The sequence below is a fragment of the Lemur catta genome, chromosome 9 (genome assembly GCF_020740605.2).
Source record: "Lemur catta isolate mLemCat1 chromosome 9, mLemCat1.pri, whole genome shotgun sequence".
Taxonomy (NCBI): domain Eukaryota; kingdom Metazoa; phylum Chordata; class Mammalia; order Primates; family Lemuridae; genus Lemur; species Lemur catta.
The window spans coordinates 45,486,080-45,511,744 of NC_059136.1; the positions used below are offsets into that span (position 1 = coordinate 45,486,080).

General features: G+C 36.5%; 1 protein-coding gene across 2 annotated transcripts in view; it reads left to right on the forward strand.

The window, feature by feature from the left end:
- Positions 1–2,200: 2,200 nt before the first annotated feature.
- TRPS1 (transcriptional repressor GATA binding 1) overlaps positions 2,201–25,665 on the forward strand; it is a 239,928-nt gene continuing 216,463 nt past the window's right edge. Inside the window, exon 1 of one of the 2 annotated variants that reach the window (XM_045561542.1) lies at positions 2,201–2,339. The gene's annotated coding sequence lies outside the window, so the exon portion shown is untranslated. Of the gene's footprint in view, positions 2,340–2,995; positions 3,134–25,665 lie in introns of those variants that run through there. The other variant, XM_045561540.1, reaches the window with a different exon arrangement.

The window sequence follows — 25,665 nt, forward strand, 5'->3', positions numbered from 1 at the left end:
TCATAAATTATTTCATAAATAAATAAGTAATTTGCTTGCAAAAGTTTACAAAAATATTTGTGCTTTTGTTAAGTTCTCTACAGATCTTTTGTGGTTAATGTCAATGAATTGATATAGACAGCATTTTGATCTGTTCTTAAAATACAAAAAGTAACAAGAAGAGATTCTTCATTTCTCAGGCAAACTTCAGCAAGATTGAGTCCGTGAAATTTCATTATTAAATTTTTAAGTGACCATGAATTTGTTGGCTTCAGTACCTGAAGTGTAACTTTATCCTTTCAATTAAAGGACATAATTCACTCTCAGACCTTTGGCTCTAATTTTTCATATAATATATAATTTTGGGTACACTTAATGGTCAAATTTTGTATTATTACAGGTGGAAAAACACCAGCCATCTCAAGGGTTTTGTGCTTGCAAAAGCATGTAATTTAATTTTTTTGAACCAATTTAATCAATGATTGTTTCATGTGAATAAATTCACACTCTTGATGATTGCCTTGGATTTGAGGGTGATGGAGAGGAAGATCACTTCCCCTTTTAAAATGTCATTTAAATCTTGGGGAGCAGAAGGAGATTAGGGTACTAATCCTTGTGATAAATTGTACTATTTAACTTTGCTAAGATGCTACAGCTTCAGATTTTATCACTAAGGATACCAGCTTCAGCAGTTTTAGCTGGTATTAACCCTTTAAATATAGTCAGACCATTTGGATACATACTTCAAAATTTATTTGATCTAATATTTTTAGTTAGTCATGACCAAAGAATGTTTCACTCAGATACTTTTTTTCTGAATAAAAATGCTTCTCACTGTGCCGTGCATATTTCCATAAAAGTCGGCAAGTTAATTTATGACTTTAAAAAGAAAATAAAAGGTCTATATTTCATATACGAATATTTTTTACAGTGGAAATCGGTGGTAGACAGTATTAAATGATTCCAGTGTGGAAATATGCAGGTGGTCATTAGTAGCTGACTATGAGATTTACTGAAGATTTTGATATTAATTTTCCCTGCATGCAGGACTATATATAAATCTAACTCTGTTCCCAAATTAGTTTAAATTGATGGTAATATATGAATAACTCCATGCATATGAGGTTCATTGTCTTCCCTGTCCTTTAGGGAATATATCATTTGTCTCATTGTGAAACTGTATTTTGACTACTTTGTCACCTGACTGGTTTCTCTATTGCAAAAGAATTATTGCTTTTCTACTTATAAAGAGTGTATGGGACACGCTACCAAAATACTTCTGGAATAAACGTGCTCCAAAAAGGAATCACATATCTGCCTGACTAGCTATATTAAATTGAAATAAAAATCATACAGAACAAGGAGTAAGGTACTAGAAGCACATATTTCAATTCAAAATTTTTTATATGATTGGCTTTTTCACTTCTGATAATAGCATGAATGGAAAATGTACCCCTCTTTGTTCTAAAAAGATGCAAGAATCATTTCGTGAAAAATATTTTGGAGGAAATTACTTCATCTTTAGCTCACAGATTCATGATTGTACCTCTCTAAAATTCTAATTTTAATCATTTTGTAGTTTGGAAAAGGAAGGACGTTTCTCCTTTTAGTACAAAATTAGTTTAAACTGACTTTCACCAGTGGAAAAACATGCCACTTAAAGTCACCCAACTGAAGAAAATGAAGTCCAAACGCTCAAGAAATGTTTACTTAGTTTTTAACACCTACTATACTTTGAATCCTGTCATGGTAATGTTTTATGCATTGTTGATCTTTAGAAGTAAAAAAAAAAAAAAACCGCTCAATTCAGTGAGCTTTATGTTGAGGCAATTTTTTCTTAACAATGAGAGAGATGTGGAGATGTGAAGTAGGAAACAGAATGTCCTGCTTAATTCAGAGCTGCTTATCTGCTACTAAAACCCCAAAGAGCAGCATGTATTAATCTTGCAGCATTTTATCTATTTCGTGGTACCCCCTTAAAGCACCCATTGAGCTGCCGGCTTCTCCTTAGCTCAGAAAACCATAGCAACCTCTGTCTGCACTTCTCCAACTCAGGATAGAGTTCAAGTTGTTCTCCTCAAGCCCTCTTGCCATGAAAAGCATGGGAAACTCTGACCACCAACTAGGTGTCCTAAGACTTCTTCTTGCCACAGATAAAGGGCGGGGGGAGGGGACGCAAACGCACAGACACACACACATCCTGCGTCGTTTAATTGGGAGGGAGAAGGGAAAGTAACAACCGACAAGGTAAAAGCACTTTTAGAGTTCTTTTGATTGCTCACGGCAGCATCTCCGAGCGCTTGGGGAACACCGGTTTGGCCGCCACGCACTGCCCCCCACCTGCCCCCCACTCCTGCAAGGTAGGTGCTCGTCTTCACCCCATTATTCCTAAAGCTTTCGCATTTTTCCTTCTTCCCCAGCCCGCACGTTCACCCCTGGGGGTGGGGGCGGGAGGAGGGGGAGAGGCGGGGCGGGAAGGTAGCCGGGTCCCCGCTCCGCGCCGCTCTCATTTGCGGCGCTCCGACTCGGGCGAAGTTCTCGCGCAGCCGGCTCGCCGCGCCCGGGCCCGGTCCCGGCGGGCGGCGGCGGGTGCTGGGAGCCGGGCGGGGCGGCGGCGGCCGCGGCGGCGCGGGGACGCGCGCTGTCTCTTTAAGGGAGCTCGGTCTGGGGTGGCGCTTTCCTCCGCGAAGGCTCCTTTGATATTAATAGTGTTGGTGTCTTGAAACTGACGTAATGCGCGGAGACTGAGGTCCTGACAAGCGATAACATTTCTGATAAAGACCCGATCTCACTGCAATCTCAAGCGTCCTCTTTTTTGGTGCTGCTCGTTTCTCCAGACCTCGCGTCCTCTCGATCGCTCTCTCGCCTTCCTATTTTTTTTTTTTAAACAAAAAACAACACCCCCCCCTCCCCTCTCCCACCCGGCACCGGGCACATCCTTGCTCTATTTCCTTTCTCTTTCTCTCTCTCTTTCTCTTTTTTTATAAAGGGGGGGAGGGAAGGGAAAGGGGGGGAGGCAGGAAAGACCTTTTTCTCCCCCCCCCCAAAATAATCCAAGATCAACTCTGCAAACAACAGAAGACGGTTCATGGCTCTGGCCGCCGCGCCACCATCTTTCGGGCTGCCGAGGGTGTTCTTGACGATTAATCAACAGGTAAGGAGGGGAGGCCGGGCGGGCCGGGGGCCGGGGCCGCGGGGCTGCGGGGGGCGCGGGCTCCCCTCGGCCGGGCCCGGGGCGCCGCGACGCGAGTGCAGCGCCCGCTCGTGTGTGCGCGAAATGTGGGCGATCGCGAGCGGGGAGCCCTGGGAATTAAAAGTGACTTTCTTTGAAAAAAAAAAAAAAAAGCAGAGGGAGAGTGTGCAGAAAGCCAAGCGCAGGCTTCTCGGGTTTCACATGCATTTTCTTTCTTCCTTTTTGCGCGTGTGATTTCTTTCTTTCTTTCTTCTCTTCTGCTCCCTTTTCCCCTCTTCTTTTCCTCCTTTTGGTGGGTCTAAGGCATCTGCGCCTTGGAAACGAGCGACTTCAAACTGCAGTAGCCCCTGGAGTCAGGAGGGTCAAGTTCAGCCGCCGGGGAGGAGGAAAAACAAATCCCCATTTGCCAAAAAAAGAAGTTTCAGGCCGGTGCCCCCTCCCCCTCGCAGCCCCACTCCCCCCTCGCTGTCTCTTTCTGGCTGATTTTAATTCTCTCCTACCGGGCGCAGCGGAGGAGCTGGAGGTGGTTGGACCCGAGGGGCCGCCGCCGCCACCGCCACTGCAAGTTTTCTGGGGGTTCCTGACAAGCGGGGAGCAGACTAGGCACCAGCATGCAGAGTAGTAAGTTGGGCGAACTTGGGAGAGTCGGGAGGGTCTCAGAGAGGGGCCTTCGTGTGGTCCCCAAAGTGGGAAAACAGCACAGGACTGGCTTTGGCTTTGAAGAGTTTGCAAAGCCAGGCTTCAAACTTTTTCCCTTAAAGGCCCAGCTGGGCTGGAGAAGAAGGGTGTCGCATCCCCTGATGCACCCGCCTCAGAGCAGCTCAGGGCAGCCTGGCGGAGGAGTCTGTGCCCTGTCCGTACCATGTGGCAGGGCCTTGCAGCCAGGGCGCTTCCGTAGGGGCTGAGGAAGGGGCAGACTTCCTCTGCGGTGCGGTTGATGCGCCATGTGTCACGCGGGTCAGGGGACACTGGCCTGACAGCGGTGGGACATCCAGGCGGACAGACGCTTTGCCTTCCGTCTAGTTCCTGTTTGGGATCTAGAGAAACGCATCTTTGAAAGGCCAAGGCAAACACCGCTGTGCCTTCAAATAACTCCAGGATTATAGGACCCCATGAATAAAGTGAGGGTGAGGCGGAGGTGGGAGCTGTTTGAAGTGCAAAGCTGTTTTTGTGGCTGGGAAAGCTTTTTTGTTAGTACCTGTCTGAGATGGTGGTGTTTCCCCCTTTCCCCAGGGAAGTCAGTAACTGCTTTATGGCCCTGCGACTCTAAAGCAATTTAAGCTAGAGTGCTAGAGGGACTGGTGGGTTTCAGAGACAATCTTGGACTTATTAAATTTTAGGACCTGCTTTACTTCCCCGTATCTTTTTAGGCCTCAGAATCGATAGTTTGAAAGTTTTGGGGTAGGAGTGATGGATCTTAATGATGAATCCAAATCATGATAGAATATTCATTCCTATCCTATTTTGGAAAATCACGGCTAGAGTTGAAGCGAGGTAAGTGAAAATGAGAAGCTAAGCGGAGAAGTTAAATCGCAGACAAGTTAGGCCGATTCATTGAACTTTTGTAGATTCATTGAACTTTTGTAAATGCACCAGGTGAACAGGAAAGGGTCTGGGAGAGATAATAAGTACAAAGGGAAAATACAGATAGGGCCTGAGACAGAATTACAAAGAAATGATAACTCTAGGCCTGGTTGTTGGCTAAAATTTGATTGTTCAAAGCAAAAATAAAATAGGAACCTTCCAACAACTCTTCAAAGTCCTCCAGCTCTGAAGCTAAAACCTATGGATCTTGCTGGCATCATGTTACTTTCCTGCTGGTTTTAGGAAAAGTTGATCATTTAGAAAAGGCTGCCAGAGTTAAAAATGCAAGGGACAGCAAAGGAAAGTAATGCGGGCAGCCAGTTCTTGACGTGGACAAAATGAGAATGAAAGTTTCTTGAACTCACTGTTGTGAAGTTTTATATGCTGCTCATTTGCTTAGGAGGTTTTCTCAGATATTCCACCAGTTAACGTAAGAAAGCAAATAAGATCTAAAATCGTGTGGGCTTTTTTTTTCTTTCCCCAAGTATGCCAGGGTTGTGAATAAATACAGGGTTTGTATGGGAAGATGAAGCGTTTCCTGTAAGTTATGATGCTGACAGGACAGTCTGGAAATGATACCAACATTTTGAGGATTTTTTTTTTTTTTTACCTTTAAGTGAAAGTTTATTAATGATGTGCTTAATCTTAACAAGTCAAACATATCATTCTTAGAGTTTATCTCTCCTTGGGTTTCATAACTTCCTTTTAAAGCTATGTCCTTGGATAAAAACATCTCTAGATTCAGTTAAATGTACATGCTATATTTGGATGATTCTTTCTGGATATTAATAATGTGAAAATAAAACTTGAGGGGGAATTAGAGTTTTAATGCCAACATTCTAACTTGATTTCTCTAAATGTGGGCATTCTGGAGTTTCATTAGTACTCTGTTGGCAAAATATTATTTACTATCGGCAAGCTGATGTTTATAACTTCCCAATATATCTGTTATATGTTAGGATATATGTGTGTAGAATACTTTTACACACATAATAACTAAGTCTGACACTCTCCAAATAAATGGTGGAACCTAGCAAGTTCCTAACAAAAAGTTTGTCACTCCTTTGAATTCTAGATGCTGTAAGGGTCTGTCTGCTATATAGGTTTTGTCCTTTGTCTCTTAAAGGTAACATTAAAGGTAAGGAGAAAAGTGTCGTAATAGCTGTGAAGTCTGAGCTGATTTTAGAGCTCAGCATTTTGATGACTAATAGTTTAAATAATTTTAGAAAATTTCCTACATAGTTACTTAAAAACCAGTTTAGGATCCAAATCCAGGGTGCTAATCATAAGTGAGTTATACATGCTCCTACCATATTTTTGGTATCATTTAAGTCATGTACCACACCTGAGTTTATTCCGATTTCTACCGTGTTGGTCTCTCTAACACACATAAGGAAATCTTCATTCATGAGGAAAACCTTCAAAACAGGGAAATAAATGCATCTGTGGAAAAGCTGATTTTAAGATTCTAGTACTTCCATGATGTTTCTATTATTGTTATTATTATTAGATGTGTATGTGTGTGTGTAGAGAGATACAGACCACAATTTGCAATTAATGATCTGCACATTTTATTCACAAACCAAGCCAAAGTGTGTTAGGTTTTAATAAACTCTTGTCTTACCTTCTTTGTGGAAGTAAATAAATGTTACTGAGAGTTTTAAGAGGACTTGCAGCAAATTGTTTTTGAATTATAACTTTACTTCATATCTGAAATTGGGATAAATATTGATAACTCATCTTTAAATATTTTTCATAATGCATATATTTAAAAGTTATTATTTTTTACTTCAGTGCTCCTTTTGATAGCAAATAAGAATGTAACAACACTATGCTATTGTGTATAAAAATAGACTTTAAGAAAGTTATGGGCAGGTGTCTAAAATTGATTTAAAGGGAAAATTATTATTTTTGTAATAAGTGATGTACTCAAAATAAAATGACTGGCTCATTTAAAACATATTCTTATTAAGATTTCTCTGGTGTGTAAAATGAAGCCATTCATTCAACAGACTGACAGCTTTCCACTTGGTATTTGCCTTTGCTTAATTTAGTTTCCGCAGGACAGCTAGTGTGGTAGTCTGCATCTGTTTTTGGCAGGCGTAGAAAACTATAAACTCAGACAGTTCTGTCCCAAATTTTGCAGCTTGCAAGTTACAATCAATTTGATAACAACAGGCAAGTTTTATGGGCTTGTTTTCTGTTGTTCATCTTTGGTCAAGCTTTCAGGTAACAGGTTTCTTTTTCTCCCTCTTTTGCCGGCTATGCCTACTAATACCGTTGATAACTAATTCTGAGTCTTGTTTACTCATTTCTCTTCCTTATTTACTATTTATTGAGATTTGGGGAAATTAATGACAGCCTATCTAGACTTGATATTACTTTGATTGCTTAATTATGTGATAACTACCTCTTTGTTTTGATATCATACAGATAGAAGTGAATTCTTTGTTACTGTACTAGTTATTGTTTATGGAATTTTTGTGTCTCCCTTAGACATAATATGAAGATGCTCTTCTAGCCTTTGCCAAGTAGATATTTAATCTAATTCTCTAAGGGTGCTTGTCACGTATAGAAAAGACTAACACACTTTGCAATTATTTATGTTTGAAAAATTGGGCAGATTTTTTTATAATAATCAAAATAATTTACCTCCTAAAAGCTTTAAGCTGTGGATTAAAGTAAATATGCTAAAATACCAAGTCTTGTTTTATACTAGTTTAGTAGCAAACAGCTGCAGAGGGAATAACCACTTTTAAAAATTTATCCTCAAATGTAAGTAGGTCTAAAGCCATTTGTGTATTTGTATAGAATATTGTATCAATTATATATGACCTTTATAAATATCTTTAGTGTTATTATATGGTCACCTTTTGAGCTGTCATATCACTCAGTGGTTCTTATATCCCGGAGAACTGAATTTGTTAGTCTTTGGATTGGTTCTCTGATGGGCATAATAATCTGAAACTTAGTGTGGGTTAGAAAGAGATCTTTGGCTTTAAGGAAACTCCTTTACTGAATTTGCAGTAGGATCTATGAGTGAAAATTATTTGAATTGTTAAGAGTTAGATGGAGAAGACTGACTGGTCACTGCAGGTATAGTAGCTATTATAGTAACGATGTCTACTTTTTGTTATTCCACTTTTTCTTCCTCAAGAGCATAACTCTAAGTAGCAAAAACAAAGATGAAATTATCTATGTACTTCAAATTTGAAGCATCATTGGAAATCGTTTTCTGATTCAAAGCTGCAACTGAAATACAAATAACATTGAAACACCCCAAAGAAGACATTAAGGGTACGCTTGTCGTTCTTCAGTTTTACTAAAAATAATAATTAAAAAACTTTTAATTTTTAAAATGTTTCTAGCTCTTTAAAAACCTGCAGTAAATACTTTACAAGTGGCTAGACACCTTCCCTGGTGGTTTAGTTTATACAAGCAGGAAACTTTCTCTCCTACTCTTTCTCTCTCTCTTTCTTGTTTTCTTTAAACCTACTGACGTAATGCCAAACTTTGCTTTAAAAGAACAGACAGAAGTAATTGGTAGCTTTTAACTTTTAATAATGTTCTGGATTGGTTTTAGTGGCCAAAATGCCATTTTTTTTTTTTTTTTTTAAAGTTCAAGTAAGAACGGGCTTGTGGCCTGAGGAAGAAAGGCTCTGTTGATGCAGTTATTTTTATTCTTGTTTTTCAATCTGTTATTAAAAATCTTTCCTGCTGAGCACTGCTGGATTTCTCCAATTGCTCTTTGTGATGGCTGGTGCATTTCAGGTTACCCTAACTTAAACAGTTTTGGGGTTTGGAGGACAGTGGGTATTTACGTTGCGTTATTTCTTTTTTATTTGGAAAAAAATCCATTTGTTTTTGTTTCAATTGAGATTAATTAATTAAGGTTATCAATGGCCACAGGTCAATGAATATGTTTATATAAAGAATGCTACACCTGTTAGCAGGAGCCTAAAATGTGGAAGTTTAATTGTGACATTAATCATTTTTATGTGCAGAGGAAGGAAAATAGATGAAACTTTACAAAAATGCAGTTTTAGATTGAAAGCATTAATTTTAAGGGTCAGTGTGTTTCCACCAGTGGCTCCTTTTTTCCCTACAATTTTAGATGATAATTTTTAACCCTATTTATCACACAGTATTTTTTAGTTTCTTTTTTTTTAAAAAAAGTCATTTTCTCTCTTTCTGACCTTGCACAGGCAAACAGAACTTTCTCCAATTAAGAGACATCTTGGTGTTGTTGATTGACATCAGGGCAGCTTCAGAAGCTGGCAAGTGGGAAAATCTTTTTAGGGGGCAAAAAGATTTGTGCCAATATTTCCTTCCTCGGGGAAGGATACTCCACTTTGAAATGGGGCCCTCCGCCCCATTTGGTGGGTCAGAACTGAGTACCGTATCGACATTTATGTTGGGAATTGTTCCTGAGGTTTAAATCTTATGGTTCCTTGTCCTGGACTTTGCTTTTAACCCCACATTTGTTCCTGAGAGCTTTTTTCCCTTCTTTACCTAGGATGCATTTAAGGAATAATATATATCGAAAATGAAGTGTTATGCATAGGAGGAGTATAGTCTTTAAGGCATTTATAATTATCATAAAAAGCATTCTGCATATTCCGTGCCGTTGAGTTGAAGTATTCTCTGGTTAGAAATTTGACAGTTTTGATTTACTTCATGTGTTTCTCAGTTTTTCTTATGAGAGCTACAGAATTTAGTTCAAATCAGAGGCATTCCTTCTTTGCTCACTGCTTCTTTAAGATTTGTCAGGAAAAGCTTTAGAAACATAAACTATACGTTGTTCACACCAGCAGAGTAGAGGTTTCTTGGAGTAAGTCTGGATTTATTTTATTTTTTACAAAGTTTTCAAACATATACTTTAAGTTATGGGTATGTCTGTCATTAAATTTTTATTTAATAAATGGTGGTTTGTTACTTCAAAACTGAGGGAAAAGTAATAAAGTTTAGCAAGAAGAAAAAAGGGCAGAGGGAGGTGTTTAGAGCTGCGATCCTTTAATATCAAGCAGTGTGTTTGCTGTTAAGTGGTAAGGAGGGGTTGGGGCAGACTTTGTGGAAGATGATACAAAAAAAAAAAAATCCATCAGTTGCGCATATGATGCCCTCCCCTTAAGGTTTACTTAAACAATACGTTTCGGTTTTGCCTCAAACCATTCTGCACCACCTCTGCTCCAAGAATCCACCGCTATTGTGGTTCCTGAGAGATTAAGGATGACACTTTCTGTTATATAATGAACAGCAGTATTGTTTGAATAAAGGTAACGCATTTGATTTCTGTAATTTTTTAGCAGGTAGTAATAGGATACTTAGAGGAATCCTAGCAGTGGGAATGCCTGAAAGTGCTTGATGTATCCATGATAGCTATATTAAGTTTAAATTATTGCTGATATGTATGCATGCTGTTTTAGGTGTGTTTTATGTATGTAATGTATGTGGACAGATAATACTTAGATATGCCTTGATGGTGGAATTTAATATGCTAAACTATTAACTCTGCGCTTTAAACATGAATCTTTTAAGGAGCTGCATGATCTACTTTATGAAGTCTAGAAGTTCAAAATGAGTATAGAGTTTAAACATAATGAATCAATCATTATTATAATACTTATATCTGTTCTGAATTTACTAAGGAATTTTTAAGAATTAAAAAAACCTGTATATCAAAACGACACCTTTCACTTATTTTAATAAGTGTTTTTGAGGTCATTTTTTAAAGTCCCATTTCTGTTGAGAGGAGTAGTTAAGTGACAGTCCTGTTTCTGAATATATCATTTTATGGGCTAGCACTTTGTAGTTTACACTTTTATCATCTCAAAACGTTATGTGGAAATAATATGGAACACGTAAAGACTCTGTACTATGACCCAATGCGTTTTCCCTAGGGTGATGGATTCTGTGCGTCACCCAAATGTGATGCTATTTGCCAGGCTTGTAAGACTGGTTTGGAAGGTTGCTGTATGTCCTATTTCATCAAGCAACACAATACAACAACTTTGGTATCTAGGTAATTGACACCGTCAAAATAGCCCCAGAAAATGTTCCAAATACTTTTAAGTAAGTCAGAAGTTAACTTATATATTCAATTTATTTAGCACTTGAATAAACAAGCGACTTACTGCCAGCTATTTAAGCCTTCAATATTAGATAGATAGTGTTAGAAGGAAATATACAAGTGTCCAAGTGTCCAGTTTATTTTTTGTTTTTTTTTTCTTTTTGAAGAGAGCATGGTTCTCTTATTCGCATTAATAATAGGTTTATTTGTTAATTACTTTGTATTTATGATAATGAGTAGTATAGTATTATAAACAATAATAAACATTTATATTATCTAATGTATATGTCCCAAGCTTTAAAAAAACATTAATATTATTATAATATTAAATTGAGTATTAAAATAATGAGGAACAAAGCTAACACTGTATAGGATGACAGATAACACCACAACTGCTATTGAAACACTAAAAATATCTTAGCTGTAGAAAAAGAGAGATCAAAAGGATTTTGCCTCAGAACTGTTTTTACTTGTAGAATTTGGACAAAATGTATAAAGCTTACAAATCAATAAACACTCATAACACGTGCTTCTTGATTAGATGCTACAATATGGCTTTCCGAGAATTCTTGTGAATCGCGATTTTAATTTCTCCATATATTATGTAGAAGATCAGAGACGTTTGTAAAAATATACAACAGAAGTTAGTTTGCGAAATCTAGTTTCTCTATTACATGATACACTTCATGTGTAGAAGGAGCAAGCATTACTAATCTAGTTTTAGCTTTTTTTTCCTCTCTAAGCTATGCACAAGTGCAGCATATGAGTTTGTGACTTCATATTAACTAAATGCGTACATGTACGTGCACATATCTGTATTCTCACTTGTATAAAATGTTTTTGCATGACAGGCACTACATGGAATTTTAACATATTATGTATTTTTTGAAATGACTTTAGTCTTTGTAATGTCCATTTTAATTACTTAATGCATCCCGACACCTATTTAGGATTAATTTAATTATAATTTTGGTTCTGAAACTAGAGCATGAATGACAAAACAAATTGAAAACTGAATTCTACTTGTGCCTAGTCTGTGATGTCACTATCTGCACATCATTTTTAGCTTTGCAAGATGTAGAAATCAATACATAAGCCCATTTTCCTTTTAATATTATTAAGTAGATCTGAATGTATAAAAAGTTCCTAAAAGAGAGTTTGCAATTTGTTTTTGCTTTACTTTTTGATGCCATTAAATATTTTTAAAAAAGAATCTAGCTCACTTTACTTTTAAAAGATACTATTTAACTGATGCAAGTTTGGTTATATATATTTTAACTTTAATCAAGGCCCATATTACTAAATTTTCTCAATACATATTAGTCTAATTGTTGAATGAGTAATACTTCTTTATCAATTATTTCTTGATGTACTTTTGAGATCTTTTAAAATCTTATGTCTCTTCTATATTTGACTGCTAAATTTTTATTTTAATAAATGAATTTAAATTATAAAAAAAATAATAACGATGATGTTTAAGACCGTCTTTAACTTATCAATCATTGGAAACATACTCTTTGTAAAGATTATTGCAAAATTTGTTCCTCAGTTTTGAAAACTTAGGAAAGTTTTAGAAAATAATTTAGGTACGAGTGGCTAGTGTAAGCAGTTAGACATAAAAGTAATGAGTAATGTAAAATTTTATTTTCTGTAATTTATAAGCAAACAGTAAGAGATGCTTCTTTTTTGTATTTAGAATGAATTTGCATTACATTCTTTGGATATAAGATGTAGTAAACTTCTATAAGAATCACTGTCATCTAAACCTCAATTATAGCAAACTGTTTATGCTACTCTATCCCATCACTTTATTCTATTTTTAAATGTCCTGTATTTGACAATTTATGCTGTTGAAAGAATGTCTTAATTGTAGATTTACAACACATTTTATTTTTCCTTTGTACTTTGATAAGCTTTAACTAAGAATGTTGTCACTCAGAATGTTTTAGGCCAATAGTAAAAATCATAATGTACACATCTTGTATGTAAATATGTGTACATAATCTTGCATGTTCACTTTGCCAAACATTTAACTCTTTAGTGTTACACATATTTGTATACATTGTATGTACACACATGTCTTGCATTTTTTACTCCTAGAATAATTCAATGTATTATTGTTAACATTTAATTATGTATATACATGTTCTTCCCACTCCCTGAGTAATTCAGCATATCACTGGTAATAATAGAATTTAAAAACTGAGACCAATAATTAGAACTGGAGAATTGGAGGTAGATCTTAGTGTAAGCAGGTTTTCCTCCTTTTTGTTTTTCCCATTTTCAGTTCCTTCTTAAAAAGATATATATAGACATAGATATGTATCTGAACAGAAGGGGGACTAGGATACTGTACAATCCATGATAACTTAAGGAACTCTTGATGCATATGGCTTTATTGATTTATATGTTTTTGACATAGGAAACTTTGACCTCTTTGCCTGTGGTACTTGGGGAATTTTATAAAGCCATTGGGGTCACACTCATCAGTTCCGGCTTTGCGTGACAAAAAGCATTCTCTAGCTTCTGGGGTGCTACTGTGCTGTTTTCCTTCAGTAGCAGAAGATCCTGGAAGTTAATTTGGCATTTGGAAGCAAAACTAGAATTCTTTCCTTTTGAAAGTCTTCTGGATGGTTTTCAGAAGAGTAAGCAGAGATCATGGGCCGCGTGATGTCCTTGATTTTAGATGCTAAAGAAAATTATGCTGAGACCAGGCATGCTTCCTCTGGATTATTCTGCCATGCTTTTTAGTATATTTTCCTTTTTTTCTTTTCCCTTTACTCTCCTCCCCCTGCTTTGAGATCTATTATTTCAGTTTTTGGAGGAGTAAAGGATTACCCTTTTAGTGAAAAAATGTGCCAGCTGTAGGATTTTTACCAACATTTCTTTATAATATTTATATTTTGGAGGCAGCAGTATAAGAAGAGGAGGAAGCTTATGTACTGTAAAATAGTAATTTCATTTTATTGTTTGCTGTTCAATAGGACTTTGCCATTCCATTTCCATGAGGAAATGCATTGAATGAAAGTAAATAAAGTTGTGGTATAATTTTGGCATAATTATAAACACCAACTGTGACATATTTCTGGCAAAAAAATTAAGTGAATTTTAGTCACTCAGTACTTCCACCAAATTCTGTATTCCAAGTTTATAAATATGAGTTTGACCATTCAATCATGGATGATGCTTGAAATGCATGTTATCTTGATTTGGAGAATAAGAGAACTTAAAAGATTGTCACCATTAGTATGTTTTAGATTCCCAAGAAGTAGAATGCCAAGTATCATGTTATCTACCCTTTGAGGTCTTTAGTAAAGAGCTTAGTTGTTGTTTATGGTAGCTTATATTCAATAACGTCAAGCGCAGGCTGCTTAACATATTTGTGTGTTGAGCTAGTGTTGTTCAATAAATGATTGTATTTCCATCAAGGTTTAGGGAGTAGCATTAACATAAACTAGAATAGTAACCATCTACCAAGGATAGTTCTGAGGTTTGGAAGTTGTAACTAATTTTAAGGTGCTATGACATAAATATCATAATAGGTAGAAATATTCAGAGTGATCACCTTTTATAAAAGTTAACTTCTATCTTTCATGTCTAGGAAAATATAACAGTGAATGTTTACGTTTTGTATGTTTTGTCTCCAAGCAGAAGAAACTGACAGTTTTATGTTTTAAGTGCCGAAAGTTGTTCTTGGCTAAGCAGTCCTAATCACTGGGATGTTAACTTGAATTTTTGTCTTTAAAAAGGTTTAGATTTTTAAAACGAAATATGCTCCCATTATTTCCAAATTGACATCCTGTGTTCTGGATTGGTTTTTAGAGAATTGTTTTCCAAATTCTCTTGGATTGCTTGAAGTCCATTGATTTTGAAATATTTAGTTTTGTTTTTGTTAAAGCTTTTCAGAAAGGAGAGGAAGTATTTCATCTTTTTAGGGTTTGCTTATTATAGAACGCTTATTATTTCACATACAATACAAATTAATTTTGCATTAATTTTGTATTGGTTTCTTTTGTGGTGTTTTTTTCAGAAACTTGTTTTGATGCATCAGAAATTTACATATCAGTGATTTTAGTTCTCGTGTGCCACACTTTTTTTGTGATAAAATGTCTTGGTCATTTCTAAGCAGTCACTGGAGGGACATCCTTTCACATGTCATTTTCACATTTTTATTTTTACTTCAAAAAAGAGTGGTGTTGGAAAATCATACAGTATTCTTTGTAGTTAATTGAAAATTATAAATGGTGTAAATTACATGACATTTAGTTGTTTCTCATTTAGATATTAGGCATTTTGTACCTGAAAATTAGAGTGAAGGAAAAAGAAAAAAAAGTTACCCAGCTTTGGAATTAGTTTAAGATAGTTCTGTGGAATTCTTCAAAAATAATAAGAAAATATAAAATACTGTCAATGCACAGGATTAAAATTAAATTTGTATTTAGTGGAAACTTTAACCTGACATATTTTAATGTAAAGACATTTTGGTATAAAGAAAACTTTCTCTGGTTCACCTGCATTTTATATTATTTTATTTTTTGCCGACAGCTGCTTTTCTTAAGATGATCGGCATTCTTAAATTATAATTGTGTATAAAACAAATAAGGCTGTTACCATAAAGCAGTACTAGTTCTGCACAAATATCTTAAAGATTATTTTTTTGAAAGAGTTTCCTTTGGAATAAATGAATTAGGCTCTAAAGAAATAGATACCAAATTGCAAACTTAGTACCCCTAACAGATCACCCCTACTGTCCCTTGGAAAAGGGAATTGGCTCTGAGAAAGCACATAATTCCCTTTTCTAGTTGAGTGTATTTAACAGTATTTTGGTGTCTCCACTGGTAAAAATGTGGGCATTGCAACGCACCACCTCCTTGTTTGGTTCCCGTGATGTCAGGCAAACATATTGCCAAAACCTTTGGTCCGGTGTAATCACAACAGTGTTGTGGAATTAGGATAATGTGATGATTTCAAATCATGTTAATGTGTTATTTCCAAAGTGTAATTTAAAAAATTTACCCATTTGGAATATAACAGAAGAGCCAGGATAGTGTTTTTGGATTTAATTCAAAGCCTCTAGATACAGATAAAGAACGAAAAATTCAACAGCTCCTTTCATCTTTTCCTAATGTCGGAGAAAATGGGAGTTTATTTTCACAAACATCATTGTAGAAATAATTGGTTAACTTAATTTTGACAAAAGATGATTATGTAAAAATATTAGCTAAATTTCAGAGTCCGACAGAGTGTACATTTTATTTCATTAGGTTACGTTAATAAAACCACGTACAAAAAGAAATAAACAGAAAAATAAATTAGATCACTTTTCTGAGGTCAGATGTAGGGTGAATGGTGTAGCTTTTGAGATAATTCTCTTAGTTCTGTAATTTTGCTATAAAATTTGGCCACCATCTATTTTGCTGGTATACACATTGCGTGTGCATAAGTGTATAATGTTCTGCTTCCCACAAAAGGGTATGGGTCCCGCATTGAGATACTTCTAACATTCTGTTGTTACCGAGAGGTAGACCCTGGCCAGTGAAGCACTTCTTTTCTCAATGGCTGAACTTTCCTCAGCTGGTCAGTCTGAAATCTGCTGTTCAAATTTGGTTTTGTTCCTTTGTTTTTCTTTAATTCGGGTATATTCAGAGTGACCATAGGGTCATATTTTATTTTGAGTGATAGAATGGAGTTGAGCTGCTATCCATGCTAGTATAACCATCGTATTTTACAAAGGAGAAAACTAAAGATAAAATTAAGTGACTTTCCCATACTTGGAACTGGAACTGGTGTCTGGTCACCATCTTAATTTATATGTAAAAAACTAGATGGTTTAATGTTTGTTAAGGAAATCTGCCTCATATATGAAATTCATTAATCTCTATTTTTTCTTTTGCACATGGATACAAGAATAGAATTAAAACATCATTTATTAGTATGCAGTGAGAAATTGATGATTATATAAAGAATTAGTTGATACATTATTTCTTTATCAATACCTTATGAAGATATGGGAGTGAAATGTTATCACGGAAGGTTAAAAATTTACTGTTAAATCTAGGCTTAATGTTTCTTTCAAACACTTTAGCAAGAGAAGCCTCTTTGGATTCACTTATATAAAATCTAGTTGGTGCTGAAAAATTGGTTATGCAATGGTCATTAATAAGAAGCTAGTTTGTATTATTCTTTTCCCTTTAGCTTAATATATCTCCAACATTTATGTATAAAGAGACCAATTTTTTAAAAATAATCCATTTGAATTGAGGATTTTTTTAATCTTTCAGGAAACTGTATTATTTTTTATTCATAGTAGCCATAGCTCCCTTGGCAGGTTTAAAAACTGTGGAAGGCATCTGTGAGATTAGTCCTGAAATGTGCAATTAGTTATTAAAATGTTGAGAAACCGTTCATGGCATTTTAGATAAACTCAGCATTTATAAAAATAAATTAACAAAAGAAAAATAAAAGAACTTCATTTATTTTAAATGTTTTCTTGTTAATCCTATCTTTTGAATGATAAATTTCAGCTTCAAATGTAGTGAAAATGGAATATTTTAAAATATAAATTTAATGTCTCCCTTTTTCTTTTAGAATTTTTTAACTTTCCATTTTTAGCCATGACCCTACTACATGACATGGATACAATTTATTTTTTGAATTGATTATAGTTAAGCTAATTTTAATCATTTGGTGGAGTGGAAAAACAGGGAGAAATCCCTATCTTAGACTTCTGAGGTATTTTACTTAAACCTCTTGTTTCTTATCTTTTGCTCCTAAAAGTTATATTGTATAATCTAAAGGATAAATGCAAGCCCCCAGAAGTGAAATTTACAGTCTATAACCCCAGTGCTACTGTCATTTCCATTCCTGGATTTTATTGTGGTGAACACCATGCAGAAAGATGCTGAACTTAAGACATTCCCCAAACTCCTTCTGATGACAGCTCCTTCAAGTGACTTTGGAAAGCAGGAGGAGGTGTGTCAGGCTTTGAAAAAGGGCTGGGCTTGTCCAGGGTCTGTATTTGAATCCACTTCATCCTGAGTTGCAAGTTGAAGAAGATAATGTATTTTCATTTACATCGGTCTTCCTTTCTGTCTCTTAGCCAGAAGGCAGGTTTTTGCTTGTTTTTGGTTTTTTTTTTTTTTTTGGTTTGGCTGTTTTATTTCATTAATGTTTCCTGCAAGTGAAAAACTTTTATCATAAATAGCTTATAAATAGCTATTCCTTTAAAATAGAACAGTTTGCTTGTGGAAAATAATGATCAGTTCGATAAAATCAATTAAATCAGAAAGTTATGAAATGATCTTTAACATTAAAAAGCACTTCTAAAATGGTGAAGGAACCATTTTGGCTATTATGCTGATCATCCCACATAAAATCTCTTTCTTGGTGTGGTGAGCATAATATATGAAGAAAGGCTGAAAACTTCCATTATTAATACATAATTATCTAATTTTTCCTTTCTCTTTCTATGGCTATTATCTCTATATAGCTGAATTTATTTTTCACCCCGAGTGTGAATTATAATTTATTATCCAATGTGTACCTGATAGAACCAGAGGAAAATCCTATTAATGCTTACCTAGTCCTAGTTTTTTTTCATGATTTTGTTGATGTTATTTATTTTTTACTTGATTCTCCTCCTGTATACCAAATATCTCTTTTTCGTTTTTGACTCTAAGAGATTGGAACCTTACCATCTATTCTTGGCATTGCAGATCAAAATAAGGCAAAATGGCTCTTACTGTGAGCTTTGTTTATCAGAGAGTACTTTTTTATAGATTTTTAAAACAGGTCATACCCAGATAAAGTTTAAATCAGATGAGTTGCTGTATTTTATTTTTATTTCCACTTATTAAGGGATTTGCTTTCCCGTTAAATCAGTATACACTTATTTTTACTTCCTCTGAATGATAGCTATGCTAACATACTTACTTACTTTTGGTAAACCCTTTTCAGACATTCTTTAAACTATGTTATGCTTGTTCTCATGGCACGTATTTGTGAACAAAGACTATCCTGGATGTTTTATGAAGGTAGTTAAATGGTATTATTGTCTCCCCATTTGGATTATAATCCAGTTGTTCATAAGCCATTCTTGGAATCTAGGGAACGTCCACATGCAATTCTGTAGCTAATATATGGCTAATAAAGCTGAGAGATAAGTTAGTATTTAAGCACTGGATGGATTTGAGGTAATAATCAAGAAATACTGAATTACAGCTCCTTTGAAAGTTTAGAAAAATACAAGGTAAAACAAAACAAAAGAGTACTTTTTATTTATTTCCAGATGGATTTCATCTTGTATGTGGCATGGCACAAAGTCAAAATGTTGCTCTTTGAGATTTATTAATTAGAATGTTTTTAAGCTGGATATGGAGTCCATTCTTTTTCAGATAAAAGATAAACCTACTCCGATACAAAAATAACCTCAGAGTGGAGAAGATATTGAATGCCTGAATCTGTGTTTTGTTTCTTGTAAATCTCCATTTCTCAACTGCATGAAATCTGCCAGGGCTCCTCTGTTTGTTGACACTGCTGTATGGAAGTCACCGGTGGCCTCATGGAAGCCAAGCCCCAGTGGTCTTTCCATCTGACTGCATCTCTCAGATGAATTGGATGCTGCCAGCCATTCTCTTGAGTATCTCTCCTGGCTTGGCTTCTGGGCACTGCATCTCTGCCACACTTTTTCTAGTCTGTCCTTGAATTTCCTCTTAATCTCTGGACTTTTCTTTGAGGATTTTATGCTTTCAGCTTTTAATCCAAATGAAATAACTCCACAGCCTTTACCTCTAGACCTAACCTGGCTCTGAGTTCCAGTATCAGTGGCTTTCAACCTCCGTAAGTACTTGCTTATAAACTTGTTTATCATTATTAGCTTTGCATTCAGCACCCTTCCATCTGCCCTCGGTTTATATTCCTTCTATACTACACCGTGTTGTCTCTTCTTAATATAGTGTTTACTAGTCCCAGAACATTCCCAAACCAACCATTGTTCATGTTCTTCCCTCTTTATGAAATGCCTTTCATATAACCTTAACTATCGGGAGTCTATATAATACCTATTCCTTAGAATATTAACTTCTGTAATTCTTCTTCCTGAAGCCTTATACTTTCACTCGTTTAGGTTTAAACATCCCTGCCTTTTGCTCACATTTATCTGTGGCTTCAGTGTAGCCCCTATCCAAATCTACTTGACATCGCAAGCCTGAGGAGAGTGAGAGCACACCCCATTCATTTTTGTTCTCTTTACAAATGCCTTGGATATATATAGTTGTTCTCAAAAATGTTGCATTAAATGGGCACATGGGGAAGAAGCCTTTGGCTGGCAAAACATAGGAGTTTTAGGTATTGAAAAAATCGTGAAATTGGATTGTCAGGTTTCAGAGAGGAAAAGGATTATCTGGTGTTGTGTATGTAATGGTTGCTCCTTGAAATTTGCCCTCATGTATTGTTCCTGAAGTATAGTATTGCAGGTTACAATTTACTATGTTGTAGTTTACAGGGTACTTTCAAATCCTGCCATTTACTGATTAATGCCATCTAACCAAGTGGGACAGTGTTGGTGAAACTGAGGCAAAGGGAGGCCTGAATACATTTGAAAACTATAAAAAAATGAAAATATAGACTGCCTTGTTGTGCTTTGCTGATATTATATCTGAGGTACTTTGAAGTAATCAAAGACTCAAGATTATAAACATTAAGGATAATGATGTTAGGCTCTAAGGTCATGACTCAGAAACGTGCGGTTTTAACTTACGTGTGTTGAGTGTACTTCAGCCCAAATGTTCTGTTCTGATGGTTGAGGACAATGGCTTGCGTATTAGTTTCAGGATGAAAGTTACCTGTGAGCAGGTCCAGCGCTTCAGTGCTAAAGAGGTAGAAGATTTAACAAGAATATTGATGAATAGGGTTTGTTAGGAGCTGAGCAGAAGCATAGATGATGTTGCTTTGTGATGCCCAGGTTTATGGCAGTGTGAAAGGATATTGGACTTCCTTTTGCTCTTTTTAATATCCATGTCTCCCTGAGAGATGGGTAATAAAATGATAACTGAATAATAGCTGCTGAGACATTTTTGATGTTGGGACAAGAATGCCTGAGATTTCTTTGAATGTTTGATTTTTACTAATCACTTTTAATTGCATCTTAAAGGCCTAGGAACTATTTTGAAGTTTTTTGTTTGTTTGTTTGTTTTAGTTGTTTGTTTTTTTTTTTAAGACCATATCCTTGGCCTTCCTTGTGTAGTGTTTTTTTTTTTTTTAACTAAAAAAAATTTCTTTTGTCTGAGAATTGGGAAGTCCCTTTGATTTACCATGTGATTCTGTTAAGCACCTAAATATTATTTTAAACGGCTCTGGAAAATTATTAAGACTTGCTATTTTTGTGCATTCCCAAATCTGTATGGACGTGGAATCATGAAGAAGAAATCAGGGAGAACATCTCTTTAATGAATGTCTTTGCTTCTAGGACAGTTCATTACTTGTAGAACTTGCATTTATCTATTTCTTCCATAAAACAAAACATTCCAAAGCTTCCCAGAAACCTTAGCTAATTGCATTTTTCAAACATAATTTTCTGATGTCACCTTATGTCTATCAGCAACTTTACAAACCCTTTGAAGGAGATAGTTGGGTATTTAAAAGTATTGTCTGCTTGATTTTTGCAAACTATTTAAGTGATAGTGGAAAGGGTTTCACTGAAGAATACATTCTAGTTAATAAGTAGGGATTTTTAAATCCTCTGTACTTTTCCACAACTGAAGGGGTGCATACTTTTGGTTGAAAGTGAGTAGGCGAAATTTAGTCCTGCTGTTCTGGTAGCCTTGGTGGCTTTAAAAATCTCTTTATTGCCGTTTCATAATCCCTGACATGACTGTCCAGTTCTCCTGTCTGCTAAATGCAGAAATGGAGGAAGAAAATGTATGTTTTGGCTCCATTCAAATGTTCCTTATCAGACTGTATGTAGGAGGGGATGCTGTTGAAGATGCTTCTATTTGCCAGCTGCACAGCATGTGTGCTGGGCTGGTTTCCTGTCTGCTAAAGCTGTGTGGTGCCCTTTAACGATGGGAAGGAGGACATTATTAAATGTGTCAGGCTTAGTGTTTTCACTTGTGAAAATCAGGGAGCAGAGGGCATGCAAACTTTGCCCAAAGGCTGGACACAATTTGCATAGAAATGAGCTACGTGTAGTAACAACTGATTTGGTAGATGCTTAGCTAACACCGATCACAAAATAAAAGCGAGAGCAACCACAGACCATAGGTGAGTCAGGTTTACAGGAGAAAGGCTGCTTTACCAAGAGGTTGGTCTTCTACTAGGGGCCACCTGAAACTGCTGATCATGGTTTACATTTGTTGAACATGCTGCTAAGTATATTAGCTTCACCTGAGAAAGAAACTGCTGTCATCTTCATTTTACAGAAAGGAGGGAACTTGTTCCTGGGGAAGTTTAATAAATTACCTAGGTTACAACAGGTTGCGAGTAGCAAAGTCAGGATTTGAACCCAGGCAGTCTGGCCTGCACCCTGAGACTCCCTAAGTGGTTCTACTTTGTTTCTCACCTGGTGAGTGAGTGAGCAAGGTTTTTTTGAGTTGCTGTGCCTTCCAGGGTAGTAATAGGGTTTCAAGGACTTTTTCATACTAACTGTCCCAATCTGCTTTGTTCTTAGGCCCTAATTCATTGTCAGGGAGATAAAGCCATCAGCTTCATATATGAGACATTTTAAAAAATGTTTTTAGTAATAATTCTAGAAACATCCAACTTATGCTCTTTCTGTGGGGATAGCAGCAATCTCTTGTAAAAAAAAAATGTGTATTAGTCTAAGTAACTGCCTCTTCTTGGCTCCATTACAGTAAAAAGGCTGTGATCAGCACACTCTTGTAAGGGGAAGTTGTTGAATGACATGGGATGTGGTACTGTCCTGTTAATCCTCGTGGCTTTGTGTTTCTTAAATGTGTTTGCGCTTCTGGGGAGCAACCCCTTCCCCAAATGGGGTCTTGACAGCCTGGAATTCTGACGCGGCTTATGTGTAGACACTTGGTTTGGGTTTGCCTTAAAAATATCAAAACTTTTATCAGTTATCAGCCGGCTTGTCTAAGTTGGATTTTTCCTTAAAAGTCATTTGTATTTTATGAAAGAGCGTTAAAGACCCAGCGTGCTTTAGCAGATAGTGTTAGAGAAGTAAAACCCAAGCGCAAAATTTCTTTACATTGTTTTTCCTTTTATTTTTAAGGAGAAATTAAAAAAATCAGAACTGCAGGTCAGTCACAGAAATAGGATTCCATTTTCGTTTCCCCGATCCTGGAGAGGCCCCCGTGAGAGTGAGCCGGTCGTGTCCTGGAGGAGGGCTGCCGTCCGTGGCCGTGGCGACACGCCGGGAGCCGCGCGTGCGCGTCGGTGGGGTCGGCTTTCGCGGGACCCCCGGGCCTGCGGCAGCCACCACGCGTGCTCGGCGCCCTGGCTGTGGGCGTGTTGTCGCGGGAAGTCCCGCGGAAGCAGTTGTGCGCGCTCGCTCCCCGTCACCTCGCGCGTCCCCTGGCTGGGGCGCCGCGCCCGCCGCCTTTCCCGCGCCTCCGCGCGCTGCTCCCGCGCTGCCCGCCTGGCGCCCGCCGCTCCCGCTGCTCTGCTCGCGTCCCCGGCCACCCTGCCCTCCTCCCCGCTTCCCAGCGCGGTCTCTTCTCTCCACAAACTCTCTTTCCTCTCCTCTTCCCCCTTGCTTCCTCTTTGGCTCCTGGCCTTGCTTGCTTTGACGCGCTGATTTCCTCTTGCCAGATCCCAAGATGGGTTCAGCAGCGGTGACTCGTCTTCAAATCTTACCATTCCCCTGTGATCGCTGTGCCAACTGTAGGGACAGTTGCCAGTTGAGATAACTAAAGTACTAGGTTTCTCTTAAAAATTAATTAAAAAAGTATTATTAGTCTTTAAATCGGGAACATACTTTCTCATATGAAGTTTACAAGGGGCTGTTGAAAGTATGTCTGATGTTTTGAAGTCTATTACACAGACCTTGAGTAGATGGAAGCGTTGTCTCATGCATTCTCAGTCAAATTTATGAATAAAATAAACATAAGAAAGTCGTGCTCTAAGTCAAATTTTATGTTATAATTTAATAGCTTTTATGAGCATGTGCAGCCTTTTTTTGGAGCGGCCGATGCTTCTATAATTTTGGTGTTCTGGGAATTGAAGTCTTTATATTTTTCTTAACTTACAAATTTTAAGACAGTTGCTGTATGTGGATCCCTATCCAAATTTTCTCCTTCTTTACATTATCAAGCTTAGTTTAAAATTAATTCTTGTTAAAGACATGCTTTTTACACCCTCTGCATTAATGTCCTTTTTTAGAAGTCCATATTAGTCAGGCTGTATCATGAATATCATGGAACATCCTTATTTTTCTTAGAGCTACTCCGAAATTCTTACTATTAAATGTAAGACTTATTTAGCAACGATTGAAATATATTGATTTGTATAATTAACATCCAACTGCTTCATTTTTGCCTTGAAGATTCCAGTGTGCCTAACAGTAGGTAAGGAAAATAGCTGATAATATAACTGAATGTGAAGTGATCATTTTAACTTGTAGATGATGGAGTTTATGTATTGACATTTTCATTAATTTTAAAATTCAAAAAGAAAACAAAATAAGAAGTGTAGATCCTTCTTTTTAATTTGCAATAGTTTAACTTCCAGTATTGCTTTCCATAGGGAGAGTTTTTAAATTGATATCCTGAGTTGATTTCATAAGATAAAAGACTAGAGATGTTTTATAAAAAAAAGCAGTTGTCCCTTGACTATATGAAATGATTTCGTATAGCAAATCTTTTTTAAAATAATATGCTTTAAAGGAAATCATAACCTCATGATAAAAATATTAACAATACTAAACCAATTATTAATGAGTACTATTCTTTCCTCAAACATTTTAAATGAATAATTACCCTGTTAAAATGAAGGTTCTAGAGGCACAGTATGAGAAACACCGGTTCTAATATACAAATAATAAAGACTTGAGTCTGTCTACCATATATTTTTCTCACTGTTGGAGGAGCCATTCCTAGAGTAATGGGATGTACTTAGTACTTCAGTGGTCATAAATGTGTATCACGATATTTTTTAATCTTTTTGTTTTGTTTTGCATTTTTCTACAAGTCTACAATTTCTACAGTTTCTACAGTTTTCTACATTTTGGCATCTTTACAAGCTTATTTGTTCTGCAGGTATACACAGTACAAATTAAAATAAAGAAGACTCAGGCATCCCAGTGCCGTTTGGGACGTGCGATTGTCTGGAATAGGCTTATGTCCAGCCATGTTTAGATTTGATAGGTTGTAGCTATGTTTTCCTTTCTGTAGTGTGGCGCCGAAGGAATACAATCAACTTTAAAGTAAGTCTGTTCTCTAGTTTATAGTCCCTCCACCTGTAGGCTGTGAATAATAATACCTGGGCAGGTACTGGTTTTGGGGGAAGAATCAATTTCGGTAAGATATGTAAAACAGGTTTGGTGAGTGCCAAAGGGCTGTGTGAATATTTATAATAATAATAATAATTGTTCTGTTTCTAACTGTTGTAATTTCCGTGTGTCATTAACTATGGGAGTGCTCATTAGACTTTTCAAAATGGTGTTTGTAAGGCCTCATTTTATCTTTTAGTTTTAAAAATTATATTTAGGGTATATACATAGACAAAGTAAGATTTCTAGATGTCAGCTATTGTAGGAAAGAGTGGCATCACATTATTCTAAAAGGCTAGCTTGATGTCATTCCCTTGATAGAATATACATGCCTTAATTCATTAGTTCTCTTATGTATGAATTTTTGTCCTATAAACTTTAGTGTTCAAGAGT